The sequence below is a fragment of the Amphiura filiformis genome, chromosome 7 (assembly GCF_039555335.1).
Source record: "Amphiura filiformis chromosome 7, Afil_fr2py, whole genome shotgun sequence".
Lineage (NCBI taxonomy): Eukaryota > Metazoa > Echinodermata > Ophiuroidea > Amphilepidida > Amphiuridae > Amphiura > Amphiura filiformis.
In genome coordinates, this window is record NC_092634.1 from 51,384,568 (window position 1) to 51,403,210 (window position 18,643).

Below are 18,643 nucleotides of genomic sequence, written 5' to 3' on the forward strand. Positions count from 1 at the left end.
AAGGAGAGCATAATCCAAGAGGGTGGGTGTACACTCAGTCTGTTTTGACATGGACTGACCCAATGAGAGACCTTCTTAAAGGAACATATTAAAATAACAGATGTGGAAATAGGAGTATAAACTAACCAGTAGATACCAGTTGTAGTCCTACTGTATATGGCATATTGGATGCCATGGGGAAAGTTAGCCCATATTAGCAAGACTATCCTTGCCTTCAAGGTGAAACAAACACTCATGTTACCCTCTGGCCATGGGTTGGCCTGGTGTCAGATCTTACCCAGGGAAAGATGACATTCCAATATTGGCCTTTAAACCTCGTTGACTTGGGGATGATTTGAAATGACCGCCAATTATGACTGTTTGATATTTATTGCCAGCAATGTGGAAAAAGAGAGCGCATGTTTAAATGAAAAAACTATAACTTTGTTGAAGGAGCAAAGTTTAACAAACCATAACCCCGCTTCTGGATATCGTTTGAAGTCAAATGATATACCATTTTAAGTTTATGATGTTTATTTTTAAACACGAAATAAAACAAAATTGACGGGGAGGAATTTACGGCTCATTCGCCGTGGACGGTCACAATTGTCATCAATCACCGTCTGAGTATTTACCGGGAGTATTTAGTTACTCACAGTGCGCCCTCAAACAAATGGTGTCCATTATAATGATATACATGTATGGCCACTTGGCCAGTTAAAGGCAACTGTCAGCAACTAAACATTGTGTTTGTTGTAAAGTCGCTGGGTGAGCGCTTATAATTAACCCTAACAGTAATAATAATAATAATATGGAGGCGCTTTTAAGTGCATAAACAAAACATGTCTCTATGCCCTTTACAAACAAGAAAATAAATGCTATCTTAAACTACAAACTTGAAATAAATAAGTGACTTTTAGTTGCGATTTGAATGAGTTCAGAGAATGTGCTTGACGAATGTGAATTGGTACTTATTCCATAGTGTGGGAGTGGCAACTGAGAAGGCACGCCTAGCATAAGAAGTTTAAAATCTTGGTGAAACAAGTTGGCGTTGTGAGCTAGAACGAAGTGACCGAGGTGGATTGTAAAAAGAAACAAGTTCAGCAATATATTCCGGTGACTGACCATTGACGGCTTTGTATGTGAAAAGTAGAATCTTGTAAATTGTGGATAGGCAACCAATGTAGTTGTTTTAAGACGCCGGAAATATGATCAGATTTCTTTGTTCTGGTGATGAGACGCGCAGCAGTGTTTTGAATTCGTTGAAGTTTGTCAATCTGAGCACAAGGTAAGCCATAAAGAAGTGAGTTGCAGTTGTCAAGATGAGATGTTATAAAGGCATGGACAAGTCATTCAGTTTGGGTATTGTCAAGATATTATTTGGTTGATCTTCCAGATGGCATATAAGTTGCAGTACGGCAAATATTTGTATGATTGTTCAGAGAGAGTTTATCATCCACAAGGATGCCCAGATCACGAGCCTCAGGTGAGGGTTCAATGAGTGATGTACCAATTGTCACAGGAGGAAGTTGAGCAGAGTTAATGAATTGGGAAGTAACATTATTGTAACGGTTATTGAATCATTGAGTTTGTTCTGAATTATCCAATGCCTTCACATCATCAATACACTGTTCTAGCCTTGAAAGCACATATTGTTTCAGATTTCTTGAAAATTGTGTATATTTGAGTGTCGATCATCAGCATATTGCATTTTCTCCAAACCGTGAGCATTGATAATATATTCGACGGAAGAAATATACATAGTGAACAGCTGTGGTCCCAAAACAGTTTATACCACAAAATACCATGATGATAAGCACTGCGCATGCATGGATCCCATGTGGCTAGTGATCAGTGATTGTGTGCCAAGCACACAAGGGGTCTACCAGGCCCGCACGCAGGATTTTTTTGGGGGTGCTGATTTGGAAAAAGTGGGACTTTTTTCCAGGGGGGGGGCGATTTTGTAAAAAGTGGACTTTTCCTTAAAAATTTGGACCTTTTTTGGCCAAAAAAGCGTAAAAACCCTGATTTTTTTGCTCGCTACGCTCGCAAATTGTCATATTTTGGGACTTTTTGTATATTTTTGCATATTTGGGGGGGGCCTGCGTACGGGCCTGGGGTCTACTATAAGGTTCGAATCCTTGGATTCCAATGAACATCTTTTTCCACAACCAAACGTGGTAATAAAACTTCTCCCCATTGCAGAAAAATATAGCACTAAATGTTGTCTTGCCTAATGAAACATACTGACAATCATAATATAAAATGAGCTAAAAACATGCAATTTTACATGTTTTTTTACACTTGTAGTTATAAAATTTTAATGAATTTTGAGTATAGGCTATAAACAGTTTGCTCATACATTTAATATTTTGTGTTAATATATTTTTGATATTTTAAAATGGTTATGAAAAAAGATTAGAAAATGAGTTTTCAAAAAAATTAGAATGCATAAAATATGAAAAATTGACTTACATGTATTGCCAGTTAGAACCAAAATAAAGGATAAGGATTTAGATGTTTCATTTGGCAAAACAGGATGAAATTAGTGCTGTATTGTTCTTGAATGGGGAGTAGTTATGTTTATAGAGCTTCATTGATCTTTTGGTTTGGCCTTGATAATTATTCAATATCATGAATGTATTGTAATGAAAAATAAATCGTACCTTTACTTCCCGCAATATGCTGCACATGCTCTACTAATTCCAATTATGAGTCCTGAGATATAATTATTTCTTTTCCAGGAAGCAATAAGTTGAACAGGTTCCCCTCTTTTTGTTGGCCATATCTCAAATGATTTTAACAATAAACTAGATGTGGATAGGATGTGAAGTAGCATTTATATTGTATCAAGGGTATTTTTGTTTTTTGGATGAAAAATCAGAAAAGAATCTTAGTTTCATAGTATACATGATTTCTCAGAAGAGTAAACAGAGCAAACTCGGAGATGCTGTCTATAATGAATAGTGATTCAACAATTCTTCCTATACCTTTGTACAGGAGCCAAGTGTTGTTAATCTGTGATGAATCCACAGTCCAGTAGCGTATACGTATGCTTAACGCATGTGCGCGTAAAATTCGTCATGCCTGGAACGTATGGGTAAACATAAACTCTCTTGTGTCATGTATGTTGGCGGGAACAGCTAAAATATTACCGCTTTATTCTTTAGTTTTATTGGTGTTATCAACAGAGAAATACCACAATCTTCTTGTAAGGTTGAATAGCAATGACAAACAGACATTCCGAATGAAAGAATCATGTGAATTAGACATCTTTAGCTTGTTTCATTGTTGGAAGGGATTCAACCATGTTTCACCTTTGTTCATCACCGATTAACAACTTGCGTCTGGCGTGTCTGCGTGGTAAACCACTCAGACAACGCGGACATGACTGATTCCCTAAATATACACTCAATGATGCCGTCTACTGGGTAATGAAGTACATTCAGTGATGCTGTCTACCAGGCCCGTAACCAGGACTTATTATTTTTTTTTTTTTTTTGGGGGGCTGATTTTGGAAATGGGGGGGCAGATGTTGAAAAAGATTACTTTAAATGGACCTGCTGTCTACTATAGAGAGCTAATACACCCAGTGATACTGTCTTCTGAAGATAGCAAATTTCCACTTTTTGATGACGTCTACTGTAGATAGCAAATACACACAGCGATGCTGTGTACTGTAGATAGCAAATACACTCAGTGATCCTGTCTTCTGTAGATAGCAAATACATTCAGCGATGCTGTGTACTGTAGATAGCAAATACACTCAGTGATGCTGTCTACTGAAGATAGCAATTATACATTCAGTGATGCTGTCTACTGTAGATAGCAAATACATTCAGCGATGCTACATTCAGTGATGCTGTCTATTGTAGATAGCAAATACATTCAGTGATGCTGTCTACTGTAGATAGCAAATACATTCAGTGATGCTGTCTACTGTAGATAGCAAATACACTCAGTGATGCTGTCTACTATTTATTGCAAATGCACTCAGTTATGTTGTCTACTGAAAATAGCAAACCCAGCAAGCAAATGTTTTAAACAGGTTATATTTTGGGTTTTGTAAAAACGTTTTAATAACATTTATAAAGGTAGTGAAAATGCTATTAAATGTTTTGTATGAAAACCTACTATAATGTCAAAATGCTATTGTAAGATATTTTTGCAAAATTGCCAAATATTTTGTCAACACTTGAATAACATGTTAGCATATTAGCAGTAATTTTTCAAAAATTATTTATGAATAATATGAAAACATGTTATACCCTTTATAACCCAGCATTTAAACATTTTCTCACCCTTTATCCTTTTGCGGATAATGTCAAAAATGTTTTGTGTTTGCCGGGAAATACACTCAGTGATGCTGTCTACTTTACATGTAGGTAGCAAATATACTCAGCAATGCTGTCTATAGAAGATAGCAAATTCACTCGGTGATGTTATCTGTATACTGCAGATAGCAAATACACTCTATTTTATTTTTTCTTATGTTTTAACGGCTAGTGATTTTCCTATAGTATACCGATAGTACATTTGCGGTTGGTTAAATGTGAAACGTGTAAACGTTGACACCCCTACTGTAAATAGCAAATACACTCAGTGATGCTATCTACTGTAGATAGCAAATGCACTCAGTGATGCTGGCTACTGTAGGACACTCAGTGATGTGGTCTACTGTATATAGCAAATACCATCAGTGAAGCTGTCTATTGTAGGTAGCAAATACACTCAGTAGTCAGTAGTGCTGTTTGTGTGTGGTATACTGTTAGTCTGTTACTGTACTACTCATCTAGCTTCAGGTTAGTACGTCTCCTTACACACGGATGGTCACGGGTATGATTCCTGTGTTGGCTGTTGGTGCATTCTCCAATTGTTTATCTGGAGTTTGCACTGACACTACTTGTTAAATTTGTAATTTTAACAGATTGGAAATGTCCTTATCTGTTGTTATGTACATTTGGTAGAACATTTGAGACTAATTTGCGTCCTAGCTTAATTTTCATATCAACAATTGTTTCTTGTAAAAAGTTTAAATTACTATCTTATTAGATGTAATGTTAAAAAGCTTTAAGATTAATTCAAATATTTTTACAAGAATCTAAATAGGAAAATTGATCTGCGCCTTTTTATGTACATTATTTGATCTATGCCTACATGTACTTATTTCTGACAAACTCTTCAGGTGTTGACTTACAAAGCTATGCTGTTATACTAACTATATGGTTTTTATAGTTTATAAAACTTTTTATTAATGTTATAGTCGGCTTATATTACATGTAGTCAGGCCACCACAGTTTATGTACAGCCCAAGATTTGAGGATACTTTACACCTAAATGCATAATTTATTTTTCTTATTAACAGTGATCTTCAGTGGTAGAATAATTTCAACTGGAAGCCTGTGTGTGTTGTCTTGAAGCCTGATCTTGCAACATGTACTTCTAATCCATGGTGAGTTCAGGGACAGGTGTATAAATCACTCAGGGCTAGAATTTTGTCACACAATGCTAGAAGCAATCATGATTTTTGCAAAGGAATGTTTTGAAGTCTTGCAAAAGTTTCTACTGCTTGAGATTCTGACATTTACAAAAGAATCAGATTTGATTCACATAAATCATTTATTTTACAAGAACCTTTGACAGAATTGATCTGTGGATCAATTCTAACCGTGATTTCCTTCTATGACACATGTTCTAATAGGGATGTAAGTTTTACGTGCTTTTTTCAGGGTTTTTTTTTTTCAGGTTTTTTTTCAGGTTTTCAGGGTTTTTTCTTCAGGCTTACATCCCTGCAATAAAAGTCCTGTGATCTTAAATTTGCTGATTGAATATTCTATCAAAAAGATTTTTTAAATCTTTTGCCAATTGTAGTTTTTGAGTGAATATTAAATCAAATGATTTGAATTGTCAATCTTTTTTATCAATCAAAAGGATTGACTCTTACTCTTTTAGCAATTGCAGTTAGAGCAAATTATTTCCGATTGTTTTTTAATATTTTTCTGATCGGCGTAGGGACAAATCCTTTCCAATTGAAAAAAAAGTTCCAAAAGAATTTGAAATTGCATTCCAAACATGCAACATGTGCCATTTGGCTGTTCTTTAGAAGTAACACGTACTTGATTGGATGGTGAAATCACTCGGAGATTTAATCTATTTAGACTGTTACAAGATTGTATGATGGGCACTCCTTCAAAACAATGGAAGCAAGATTTGAATCTGCTACTAAGTCAGGCCAGTAATAATTCACCACCTGCCAAGTGTATAACCAGTAACAATTAACTCTTTATTGGTGGATAATTTGACACTAATGACTATAATCTGAGACTGAATTTAAAATACTGTAGTTTGTGTCTGACGTCAGGGCAAAGGCTGCAGCGTGATCGATTGATGACCTGCACAGTACGGCATTTTCTATCTGGTTGTCCTGGCTGGTTATCAGGATGGGAGAGGCAAACTAGTCTTTTTTAATTCGGCCTCAGATTATAACTTTATTTTCTTCTCTGCATTTTCAGATATTTTGATCCAGTCATCTTCTGTTTGGATGATTACAACTAGAAGCCTGTGTGGACTGTCCTGAAGCCTGATCTCCTTCTGTGCATGGTGGGTTCCAGCTAGGTGTATGACTGAAACTGCATCTTTTAATGTTGATTGTATTAAATGAAAGTCCACTATACAGACTCATGAAAGAAAAAAAAACAATGAAAGTGAGAAGTTTAAAACCATTTACTTGTATATTCTGTAAAAGTAACTTTCACTCTTTGGAAAAATTGAAATCTCATGTGAACAGACACATGCTCAAATATCACCGGGCGTATCAAAAGAAAAAGTGTTGTCAAAAATTCATGAAAGATGATGCTAATCTTCAGAGACATACACAAAAGGACAAGGTGATACTATTACGCATTAGAACTCGCACCAATGAAGTGAATCTTTATCAGTGTCAGTATTGTCAGAAATCCTTTGCAAGAAATGGTAATCTTAATAGACATGTCAGAATAATACATGAGAAACCATATCAGTGTGATCAATGTAAGAAATGCTTTGCATATTCCAGTGATCTTAATAGACATGTCAGAACAACTCATACATGTATGATAAAGAAACCATATCAGTGTGATCAATGTAATACATGCTTTGCAACTCACAGTGATCTTAATAGACATGTCAAAACAATTCTTACAAAAGAGAAATCATATCAGTGTGATCATTGTAAGACATGCTTTGCAACTCACAGTGATCTTAATAGACATGTCAAAACAATTCTTACAAAAGAGAAATCATATCAGTGTGATCATTGTAAGACATGCTTTGCAACTCACGGTGATCTTAATAGACATGTCAGAGCAACTCGTACAAAAGAGAAACCATATCAGTGTGATCATTGTCATCAATGCTTCATAACACACTGTGATCTTAGTAGACATGTCGGAACAATTCATGCCAAAGAGAAACCATATCAGTGTGATCATTGTAAGAATTGTTTTCCAAGACGCAGTGAACTTGATAGACATGTCAGAACTCATTCAAAAGAGAAACCATATCAGTGTGATCATTATCATAAATGCTTTACAACTTGCGGTGATCTTAGTAGACATGTCAGAACTCACTCCAAAGAGAAACCCCATAAGTGTGAGTATTGTCAAAAATGCTTCACAAGAAAAGATATTCTAAATATCCACATTAGAAGACACACCAAAGAGAAGCCATATCAGTGCCAGTATTGTCAGAAAGGCTTTGTCGATAATAGTGGTCTTAGTCACCACATGAAAGTGCATAGAAACCGTATGCTTTGGAAGACGCAGTGATCTTAATAGACATGTCAGAACATCCCATACAATAGAGAAACCATATCAGTGTAATCATTGTGAGAAATGCATTGCAAATTGCGGTGATCTTAACAGACATGTCAAAACAACTCATAGTAGACATGTCGGAACAATTCATGCCAAAGAGAAGCCATATCAGTGTGATCATTGTAAGAAATGCTTTCCAAGACGCAGTGAACTTGATAGACATGTCAGATTTCATTCAAAAGAGAAACCATATCAGTGTGATCATTGTGATAAATGCTTTACAACTCACAGTGATCTTAATAGACATGTCAGAACTCACTCCAAAGAGAAACCCCATAAGTGGGAGTATTGTCAAAAATGCTTCACAAGAAAAGATGTTCTAAATATCCACATTAGAATACACACGGAAGAGAAGCCACATCAGTGTGAGTATTGTCAGAAATGTTTTGTCAATCTTAGTGTGCATACAAAAGAGAAACCGTATCAGTGTGAACATTATCAGAAGTATTTCTCAAGATCCACTAATCTTGCAACACACATCAGAACTCATGCCAAACAGAAACCATATCAGTGTGAACATTGTCAGAAGTACTTCTCAAGATCCAATAATCTTGCAAGACACGTCAGAATTCATGCCAAAGAGTAGCCATATCAGTGAAAATATTAAGATTGGCATATTATAAGAAAAGCTAGAAATAAAGAAACTTCTTCGCATCTGATGATCCTGTCTATCAAATTCCCCACTGCCTGTGATTGGTTAGTATCATGTAACTAATGAAGACACCGCCCTAGTTACGATAGTTGCCAATCATAGGGTGTGCTGGATTTGGATAAACAGAATCGTTAGGCGTGAACTAGTTTTATTTGTCTTATTTTCAATTTTTATTACAGGTCCCAGAAGCATGTTACCGGGCATAACTTCTGGACAGAAATTGAACAAAATATAAGCATAACAATTGAATTAAACTAAGGAGTCGTTGCATGGGGGCATCGCCCCAGTTAATGAAACATTTGTCCCAGTTGGAGAGCAAACAGGGTCTAAAAGAGGCTGATTTAATTCTGTCCCTCCTGTTTTCACCTGAAAATATATTTTGGAGGGGTTCAATTTCAATACTATTTATTTATTTATTTATTCTTTAACCTAGGACAAATAATTAGTGTACGTGCAGCGCTGTTCTCCCATGCTGTCTAGGATTTACATAAAAGGCATCAAATTATTACAGCTTAGTGGACCACAGCCCAGCACAAGAAATCTGTAAATGTTTGAAAAGCAGAAATCAGGGCATTCCACACTATTCCACTTATTCTTTGGAAATTATCATCTGTGTAAGGATCTTACGCATTCTCACAGATTTCTTGTGTTGGGTGCCAATTTTTGGGCTGTGAATGTTGTCCAGGAAGCTGTTGAATATCAGGGCATTTTGCTGTTGTGTCAGTTGCACAACTGCTTGGTTACTGACATGTGTTTAGAGTAGAGTATTGAAGTAATCCTGTGTGTAATTTTGGTTCATTTTGATGCACATGATTTTAAGATATGACCAGAGGATGATTTAAGTACTTCCCACCACCCTACTGGGTTTATTGTGCAGCATGCGAGCAGTGTGAGTAACATGGCACTACTGCTATGCTATGCTGCATACAAGTGCATTGTTAAATTTGAATTTGTACAGTTATATTTACATAAAAAACGCTGTGAAGATGCTGGTCGATTTCACGGTATCTACAGAAGGTGTGAATTATCCTTTAACACTCATTTTGGAAAATGGATCTCATTTTGAAAATCATCTCAAATTGGATAGAATTGAGACCCAATTTGAGAATGAATTTGAGTATCAATATGAGATCCATAATCACCCAATTGGTGCTTAATACATTGGTGCTACCAAATGTTTGTCATTTCATGGTCAAAGAAGCTGGGGATCATCAAAATTGTATTTGTTTACAGAGCAAGGCCTAATTACTCCAATTTAATAGCTGAAGTAGTATTGGGAATTTTTTGCTTGCAGATCAGGTTTCTCTGCCAAGAAGACAAGGTCAATTATACTATGAAACATATCTTATTATTGATACTGAATGATACATACTTCAAATGTACATATCCCACTTTAAATATCAGGGTTTTGCTTCAGTTTCACTGCATGAATTATTTCCACATAACTTGTAGCTGTTGTTCTTTTAATTTTTTGTAGCAAACAACCTGAAACCAACTATCCTCCTGGCATTTATAAGTCCTTTGTTACTGATTGAGTTTGCAATTTTCCAAGCGATTTTATGAGTATTCAGATTTTAAGTTTGTGAGATATTCTGATGTTTAAATAATTTGAAAAACATTCTCTTAATTTCATTTTGCTTTGGAAAGGAACACGAAAAATACTTTTAGATCAACTTTACCATATGGTCACCTTGTTTATGCTCAAAAGACCATGAACAGCAATTAAACCCATATTTGACCATGAGAAGTCTAGAGGCTGGTTCCATACAGTACCATACTTCCTCAACTATAACTTAGCACCCAATAAAACCTAATTGGGTGGATTATATCTCAATTTGTCACTCAAATTGGATCTCATATTGGATCTCAAATTGCTTCTCAAATCTATTCAATTTGAGACGATTACAAATATGAGATCCATTTTCCAAAATGAGATACTTTTGAATATCAGTGTAAACACACATCACTTTTGTTCTGAAATCGACCAAGTAATAATGACACACAGGCAATTTCAAAACAACATCTTTTGCACAGAGTTCAATGGGAAGTTGAAAAGTAAAGTGGCAGTTGAAACTCTAGTGATAACATGCAGTGCATGATGGGGCTTCCTTAAATCATCCTCTGAGATATGACCTTGTGTTTCATTTTTGGCTTAGTGTATTTGACATGACTCAGACCAAAGTTGGTTTATTCTTCATGTAAAACTGCATGGAATTGGATTAGCACAGAAATATTCTATTGAAGGATTATACAGCTGTATTACAGACAGCTTTATTCCATAAGCTGTGTAATATTCATACATCCCTGGCATACTTAGCCACAAATTTATGAACTTTTTTTCCTTCAATTTTCATAATATGATATATATTTTTTTTTTTTTCTTCCCTGTTTTTACATATATCTCAAAAAAAAATTCTCAGGGGATTAGACTGTCACATGTAGACAGGCAAAATTCTAATTCAATGTATTCAACATAAACAAATAAAGACAAACGATAGATGATAAATGAAATTAGTTTGTTGTGGATGTTAAGAATTATTTTGTGTGTGTGATCAAGAAAAATCAGTCTGAAGTCAGTAATATTCAATTTTCAGTTTCTTATTGGATTGTAACTAGACTTCTCCGTAGTCCACATTGTGCAAACTCTGGCTATTACATTTAAGCTTAAAACTCTGATTCAATTATTTGTGCACAATTGATAGATTTTCACATCTGATCTTTTCAGTCACCGTACTCCCTCTGTTTGTTCGCTTCCCAAGTGGACTACTGACTTTGGATTGCGGTTTACATGCTTAACACAGCTGTCTATGAGCTTCTATGGATGAGATTGTTGGATTCCTGGCCTACTAAAATTGGCCATGATGTAATGCATCTTTAAATGAATCTGGCTTGTGATTGGTCGCCCAGATCTCGTTATTGTTTAATAAATCCTCCCATTAACTATACATGGTACACAACTATCTATGGAATGCAACGCTTTTGTGCTGGAGCGAAAGTTTGTGGATGAACGTACGCATCTAGCGCGTATTGTACCACCATGCTATATAGTCTTGTGGTTAGATTTGATTGATAAACAAGTATGATTGACAGTGTGCTTTAGAGAACGAAGTCCCGGGGTAAAGTTCTGCTTAAAAGTGCAAGTCCACAGTTGATTTTTAACTCGGATAATAAACTGGCAGATTCTAAAATTAGAATTGTTCAGTATTGAAGTACCATTATAGTTATGCCATTATGATACAGGGTGTATCAAAATGATTGGTACCGAGACATGTGACATTTTCAAAAATATATCAAAAATATTAGATTGCTAATTAATATTGTTTTTGTACTATAAATAGAAAGCGGCATATGTTAACTTATTGATCTAATAATTTGACGATGAAAGGTTGATGCATCTGGGAGCTATTGTTAATTAAATGAAGATCGGCGTAATCATGGTTTTACTTATACACAACAAGATGAATATGTTCACTGCTTGAAATGTTTATTGCATAAATGCTCTTAATTCAAGTTAATAAGGTATTACGGCTTTGACATTACTATCAACCAATAAATATTGATTAGAACACATCGTGAATGAAGAAATATGCAAGGAAAAAATAAAACATTTCCAAGATCTTCAACATAAATATCATTCTCGACAGGTATTTGTAATAAAATAGAGCGCAACAGCTTGAAAACGGATCCAGCGTTACGATGAAAAGTGTAAAACACCTACTTTCCTTTAGAATCATGTAACTTCTGAACCGAATGTGCTATCTTTAAGATCTAAAATTCGTAGAGAAGATAAAACTACTATAATTTCAAATATGTAAACAATTAACCACAAACTGGTACAAAACATAGTAAAAAAAATCTGCAAAAATGAAAAGTCGTTGGTACCAATCATTTTGATACACCCTGTATGTTGCATTCAATAATATAAGCCTACGTATACTTTACTTTTACTGTCACATTATATAAACTTTTTCATAACCATTTTATACTAGTATTTTGATGTAATAAACAGGGCCTTACGTTGATCTTTTGGTTTGTTCCATAAAATTATGTGTAATTTTTTAATGAAATATGTGACGTGTCATGTCAAAAGGAGACACTTTTGGGCAGTATCTGCCTGGGGTGATTTTTTTAACAATTTAGGTTTGTTGCGAATTTGTGATGCTATTAATGTTTAAAATATTGTCTGATAGTTTCAGACCGGAATATAACTGGTATCTTGTATTTTTGCTGAACCATGAAATGGTATCAGCCTATAAGTGTGAATGTTACTAGCTTACTTACTAGCTTACTTACTAGCTTACTTACTAGCTTACTAACTAACCATTTGGTCTGAAATGGACATATCTCTAAATGCCACGAAGGTATGACCCCATGAGTGGTGTCATATGAAAGAGGAAAACATAAAGAATATAATAAAAATATTTCCAAACGTCGGAGGTCATCCAGGGGTCACAGGGGTAAAAAAAGGTCATTTTAACTGAAAATGCTCCGGTTGAGCTTAAATTTAAATGCAATGATCCTTGTGACATTCTAAACATGTTCAAAACATTTAAAACTGTATTTAAGGTCATTAAGGGGTCATAAAGGGGTCAAAGGTCAAGGTTCTCAAAATGCTCCAATTGAGCTGAAATTTAAATGCAATGATCCTTATGACATTCTAAACATTTAAAAATATTTTAAAATTCATTTAAGGTCATTAAGGGGTCATAAAGGGGTCAAAGGTCAAGTTTTCCAAAATGCTCCAATTGAGCTGAAATTTAAATAATGATCCTTATGACATTCTAAACATGTTGAAAATATTTTAATTCATTTAAGGTCATTAAGGGGCAATAAAGGGGTCATAAGTCAAGTTTTCAAAATGCCAGCTTCTCACGATCAAGGTATATTAAAACGGCAATTAATGAAACAGTCTTATTAAAATTAATACTATCCTGCACAGTATTGCTGCTTGATCAGATCGTCGCAGTCATCCGCCTAACTAATATGGTACCTCGTACCCTTGCAAAGCTGCACAGTATTGCTGCTTGATCAGATCGTCACAGTCATCCGCCTAACTTATGGTACCTCGTGCCCTTGCAAAGGGCACAGTTGCTCTAGTTCATTGTATATTCTTTACTTTTCCTCTTTCATTAACACCACTGGCGGTCATACCTTCGTAGCATTTCGAGATTATGTCCATTACAGACTCCGGGTGACAGTGGTATAGGCCTACCACAATATACTGCCGAAGCCACATGGTTCAGCTATGGTGCGGTTATCGCTCTAGTTTGAGACATTTTTCAAGGTAATTCCTACTCTCAACATTGTCAATAATATTTTTAAAGGTTGATATCTCAATTTCCAATTTTATAATACCATAACTTACGAACTCAATATCTTAGCTTAGGAATGTCCGATTTCATTGGAGAAAACGGTGTTGTGGAGCAAAATATCTCTATATTTAAGATATGTAAAAACCTCAAAATTGATAACCTGCCCAAAAGCGTCTCCTTTTGACATGACACGTCACATATTGTGATTGTGAAAAATCTTTTCCACAATATGCTGAGAATGCTCTAAAAAAATTGAATTATGGGTCCTGAGATATGATTATTTCACTTCGCAGAAAAAAAAATCAAAACGTTTCCCCCCTTTTTTTTTTTTTGTTGGCTATACCTCAAATGATTTTAACAATAAACTATTTGCTTTGGCTTGATTGTATCACAAATGTGGATAGGATGTGAAGTAGCATTTATATTGTATCAAGTATATTTTTTTATATAAGAATCTGAATTTTGAGTTTCAAATGTAAACTGAGCTCAAAAAGAAACTTATAATTTTTCACAAGGTCATATCTTAAATCCTGTCCATCAAAATGAACCAAAATTACACACAGGATTACTTCAATACCTTACTCTAAACACATGTCAGTAAACAAGCAGTTATGCAACTGACATAACAGCAAAATGCACTGACATGGAACAACTTCCTGGACCACATTCACAGCCCAATAATTGGCACCCAGCACAAGAAATCTGTGAGAATAAGTTAAAGATCCTTGCACAGGTGATAATTCCCAAGGAGTAAGTGGAATAGTGTGGAACAAGACCTGTTTCTTGAAGAAAGTGTGTAAAAAGCAGCAAGAAGCACCGTTTCATCCTCTGTGCCAGGATCTTGTATGCATTTTCACAGATTTTTTGTGCTGGGTGCCAAACATTGGGCTGTGAATGTGGTCCAGGAAGCTGTTCCGTGTCAGTGCTTTTTGCTGCTGTGTCAGTTGGACAACTGCTTGGTAACTGACATGTGTTTTGAGTAGAGCTTAAAAGCAATCCTGCATGTAATGTTGGTTCATTTTGATTGACAGGATTTTAAGATATGACCTTGTGATTCACAAGTTGTGAAAAAGTTTCTTTTTGAGCTCAGTTTATAATTTAAACATGATTACTAGAAGACTAAACAGAGCAAACTCAGAGATGCTGTCTATGATGCTGTCTACCATGCCCCTAACCAGGATTTATTGGGGAGGGGTGTGGGGCTGATTTTGGAAAAGTGGAATGGGGGGATGCAGATTTTGAAGAAGTGTGGATCTTTTTTGACCAAAAAGGCATAAATTACCTTTATTTTTACATTTGCTATATTTGCAAATGGGACTTTATTACAGACCGTTTAATATAGATAGCTAATACACCCAGTGATGCTGTCTACTGTAGTTAGCAAATATACTCGGTGATGTCTGCTGTAGATCAGCAATCAGTGATGCTATCTACTGATTATTGCAAATGCACTCAGTTATGCTGTCTATGAAGCTAACAAACCCGGCAAATAAACAGGTTATTTTTGGGTTTTATTTTTGATAAAAACGTCTCGATAACATTGACTGTTGGGTTTTATAGATAGCGTGAAACCCACAAATGTCAAAATGCTATTGTAAGATATAATTTTGTGCAAAACGTTTTAGTAAGTTTTCAAAAAAAGGTTTTTCATAGTCATGAAAACATTTTATACCCTTTATGAAACCCAACATTTAATGTTTTCTGGCAACCTTTATCCTCTTGCGGATAATGTCAAAAATGTTTTGTGTTTGCTGGGAAATGCACTCAGTGATGCCGTCTACTGTACATGTAGGTAGCAAATACACTAGGCAATGCTGTCTACTGAAGATAGCAAATACACTCAGTGATATTATCTGTATACTGCAGATAGCAAATACACTCCACGGTTGTTTGATAGCATGTAAAACAACGTAATTTTTAAGAAAAGGTGAACACTGATGGCGCTATTTATTGTAATACACTCAGTTATGCTGTCTACTGTAGGTAGCATACACTCAGTAATGCTGTCTAATGAAGTACACTCAGTATTGCTGTCTACTGAAGATGGCAAATACACTGTCTACTGAAGATGGCAAATTCACTCAGTGATGCTGTCTACTGAAGATGGCAAATACACTCAGTGATGCTGTCTACTGAAGATAGAAAATACACTCAGTGATGTTATTGTTATACTGCAGATAACAAATACACTCAGTGATGCTGTCTACTGTAGGTAGCAAATACACTCAGCAATGCTGTCTACTGAAGATAGCAAATACTAGTGATGCTGTCTACTGAAGAGAGCAATACACTCAGTGATGTTATCGGTATACTGCAAATAGCAAATACACTCAGTGATGCTGTCTACTGTAGGTAGCAAATGCACTCAGCAATGCTGTCTACTGAAGATAGCAAATACATGTACACTCAGTGATGCTGTCTACTGAAGCTAGAAAATACACTCAGTGATGTTATCGGTATACTGCAGATACAGTGTAGCAAATACACTCAGTGATGCTGTCTACTGAAGATAGCAAATACACTCAGTGATGTTATCAGTATACTGCAGATAGCAAATACACTCAGTGATGCTGTCTACTGTAGGTAGCAAATACACTCAGCAATGCTGTCTACTGAAGATAGCAATACTGAAGATTAGGATGTCTGCCTAGAACATGGATGGTCACAGGTTTGATTCCTGTTGGGTATATTCGAACTGTTCCTTTTCTCTTGATATGTACATTGGTAGACAATTTGAGACTAATTACTGACTTAATTTTCTCAGCAAATTGATGAGATTCAAATATGTTTAGAAGAATCGATTTGGGGATTTACTAACTTTTTATTAACATTATAGTCGGCTTATTTTTCATGCCACTTGGGCCAGTAAAGTTTTGTGACGGAATAAAAGTGCCACCACAGGATATGTACAGCCCAGGATTTGAGGATACTTTACACCTAGAGAAATAATTTTTCTTATTTTTCTTATTAACAGCAATCTTCAGTGGTAGAATAATTTCAACTGGAAGTCTGTGTGGGTTGTCTTTATTTATTGGGGAGGGGTGTGGGGCTGATTTTGGAAAAGTGGAATGGGGGGATGCAGATTTTGAAAAAGTGTGGACCTTTTTTGACCAAAAAGGCATAAAATACCTTTATTTTTACATTTGCTATGCTTGCAAATGGGACTTTTTTACGGACCTGCTGTCAAATATAGATAGCTAATACATGTACACCCAGTGGTGCTGTCTACTGTAGTTAGCAAATATACTCGGTGATGTCTGCTGTAGATCAGCAATCAGTGATGCTATCTACTGATTATTGCAAATGCACTCAGTTATGCTGTCTACTGAAGCTAACAAACCCGGCAAATAAACAGGTTATTTTTGGCTTTTAATTTTGATAAAAACGTCTTGATAACATTGGCTGTTGGGTTTTATAGATAGCGTGAAACCCACAAATGTCAAAATGCTATTGCAAGATATTTTGTGCAAAACTTTTTAGTAAGTTTTCAAAAAAAGGTTTTTCAAAGTCATGAAAACATTTAATGTTTTCTGGTAACCTTTATCCTCTTGCGGATAAAGTCAAAAACTTTTTGTGTTTGCTGGGAAATGCACTCAGTGATGCCATCTACTGTACATGTAGGTAGCAAATACACTAGGCAATGCTGTCTACTGAAGATAGCAAATACACTCAGTGATATTATCTGTATACTGCAGATAGCAAATACACTCCACGGTTGTTTGATAGCATGTAAAACAACGTAATTTTGAAGAAAAGGTGAACACTGATGGCGCTATTTATTGTAATACACTCAGTTATGCTGTCTACTGTAGGTAGCATACACTCAGTAATGCTGTCTACTGAAGTACACTCAGTATTGCTGTCTACTGAAGATGGCAAATACACTGTCTACTGAAGATGGCAAATACACTCAGTGTCAATGCTGTCTACTGAAGATGGCAAATACACTCAGTGATGCTGTCTACTGAAGATAGAAAATACACTCAGTGATGTTATTGTTATACTGCAGATAACAAATACACTCAGTGATGCTGTCTACTGTAGGTAGCAAATACACTCAGCAATGCTGTCTGCTGAAGATACACTTAGTGATGCTGTCTACTGAAGAGAGCAAATACACTCAGTGATGTTATCGGTATACTGCAGATAGCAAATACACTCAGTGATGCTGTCTACTGTAGGTAGCAAATACACTCAGCAATGCTGTCTACTGAAGATAGCAATACTGAAGATTAGGATGTCTGCCTAGAACATGGATGGTCACAGGTTTGATTCCTGTTGGGTATATTCGAACTGTTCCTTTTCTCTTGATATGTACATTGGTAGACAATTTGAGACTAATTACTGACTTAATTTTCTCAGCAAATTGATGAGATTCAAATATGTTTAGAAGAATCGATTTGGGGATTAACTAACTTTTTATTAACATTATAGTCGGCTTATTTTTCATGCCACTTGGGCCAGTAAAGTTTTGTGACGGAATAAAAGTGCCACCACAGGATATGTACAGCCCAGGATTTGAGGATACTTTACACCTAGAGAAATAATTTTTCTTATTTTTCTTATTAACAGCAATCTTCAGTGGTAGAATAATTTCAACTGGAAGTCTGTGTGGGTTGTCTTGAAGCCTGATGTTGCTACCTGTACTTCTAATAAATGGTGAGTTCAGGGACAGGTGCAATCACTGAGGGCTAAAATTTTGCTACACAATGCTAGAGCAATCATGATTCTTGCAAAGGTATGTTTTGAAATTATTTAATTCTTGCGAAAGTTTCTACTGCTTGAGATTCTGACATTTACAAAAGAATCGGCTTTGATTCACATAAATCATTTTACAAGAACATTTG

General features: G+C 35.6%; 1 protein-coding gene across 5 annotated transcripts in view; it reads left to right on the top strand.

Annotated features, from left to right (window-relative positions):
• The window catches only part of LOC140157307 (uncharacterized), a 61,196-nt gene that overhangs the window by 16,828 nt on the left and 25,725 nt on the right, over positions 1-18,643 (top strand). For 2 of the 5 annotated variants that reach the window (XR_011859660.1, XM_072180450.1), the window contains exons 2-4: positions 5,345-5,431; positions 6,492-6,579; positions 18,369-18,455. The gene's annotated coding sequence lies outside the window, so the exon portion shown is untranslated. Of the gene's footprint in view, positions 1-935; positions 1,268-5,344; positions 5,432-6,491; positions 6,580-16,770; positions 16,822-18,368; positions 18,456-18,643 lie in introns of those variants that run through there. The other 3 variants (XM_072180451.1, XR_011859661.1, XR_011859662.1) reach the window with 3 other exon arrangements.